The sequence below is a fragment of the Branchiostoma floridae genome, chromosome 2 (genome assembly GCF_000003815.2).
Source record: "Branchiostoma floridae strain S238N-H82 chromosome 2, Bfl_VNyyK, whole genome shotgun sequence".
Taxonomy (NCBI): domain Eukaryota; kingdom Metazoa; phylum Chordata; class Leptocardii; order Amphioxiformes; family Branchiostomatidae; genus Branchiostoma; species Branchiostoma floridae.
In genome coordinates this window covers 2,546,434-2,548,085 of record NC_049980.1, presented here as the reverse complement: position 1 = coordinate 2,548,085, position 1,652 = coordinate 2,546,434, and positions in this window count along the sequence as shown.

The window sequence follows — 1,652 nt, the reverse complement described above, 5'->3', positions numbered from 1 at the left end:
TAACCGTTTCTTGACCGTGCTCTCCCGTCCTCGCCCTGATCATGTATCAAAGCAGTGGGACAAATACCGCCTGGCAAGACAGGGGATCAAGTCGTGAAGTGAGGTGGAAATACACAATTACCCAAACATACGCGCCACCATGCGCCCGTGGATACAAACATACAACACTGCCGCGACGGGCCTGCAAACACAAAAGGGCCCGTGGAGAGAATAGGAACTTTCAGGACGTATTGAGGTCTGGGTGAGATAGTATATGTTCAATTGTAAAGTTCTTATAGTTTTGTTGAGAAAATGGTGCGGTCATCATCTTCTTCGGCTTTGTGTGACCTACATCTAGTATATAGGTATATATTTACTCTAAAATATCCATACACGAAGTATGACGAAGAGTGTACCGTATAATTCAGTTACTAGTGATAACTATACATGTACGTCAATCCGTAACATCTGCCACAGATACTTTCTTACTGTTCATTAAAAGCATGAGTTATGAATGAATGGCGGAATAGCACAGTTTGTATAAGTAAAGTTTCACCAGTACCTTGCCACCGCCACTTTTCCTATCTGATACAGCTGGCTTAATTAACGTATCCTTTTCTGGACAAGTCTGTGGTAAGTTAAAGCACCTTGCAAGTGTATAGTTCACGGATCATCGGAACAGAAATTCTTTCACTTTTTAGATTGTCTGATAGGTCATTCGTTATTACTTTATCTTGTCGTGCAACTAAGTTTTGCCCACGATGAGAGTTACAATTGGTATACTTGAATCTATTACTCTTCATGATGTCCCTGTCTATATTGATGAGACCATGCTTGTATCTTCTGTGCTAAACGTCTCCTAAAATGCCACTTGTATTGGCGACTTGATTCCTGCTATTTATCTTGTTGCTCTAGCTTTACAAAATCGTTTTATTGTTACTGGGTTGTTTAACTAAAAAGAGGTCAGAAAGTTTAGATTTTAAATTCCGGTTCCTTATGTCAGCATTTTGTTGATTCCTCTTCATTTTGAACTTCCAGACGAATTTGAATTACTTGTTTGTATCATATGACATGTCAAATACGTGGAAACACATACCATGCCGCTTCAAAATCAAGTGTAATGTGACATCTGATTTAGTAAAGGTTCTTTTTAAGCACGCTGCTACGGTTTGAAAGCTTACGTTGTTTTCTCTTTTAATCAAATACAGTTTCCCCTGGTTTGGCCATGCCGAGAGGTAATAAAATAAGAAACGTGTTTTTCTTCCTAACATTTAACCATATCGGCTGCTATCTGGCTCCTGTTACTGGGCTGATTCGCACCGTCCTTCCGGGTACGACCGGACATTTCCCTGACCATGACCAGTAACAGTTTCCCTACCGGAGAGATGGTACCGATCCATTACCGCTCCTCCTGCGGGGCTCCGCGCAGGTTGATCCGCCGTGTCGCTGTCCGGGCAGCCCGGGGACGGGTCTGGCGCCAGTCCACATTAGCATTGCCGTGGGACACTACTCTCTCTCTCTCTCTCGGACCACAAACCCTGATAACTCTGCTCATCCCGGCAGCAATATCAGCCGACACACACTCAAAAAAATGGTCACATGGGGACTGTCGTGTCCAGGGGGAGCAGTGAAATACAGGAGATACAGTTTCGCAATGTCGTCCTGACTGTGGC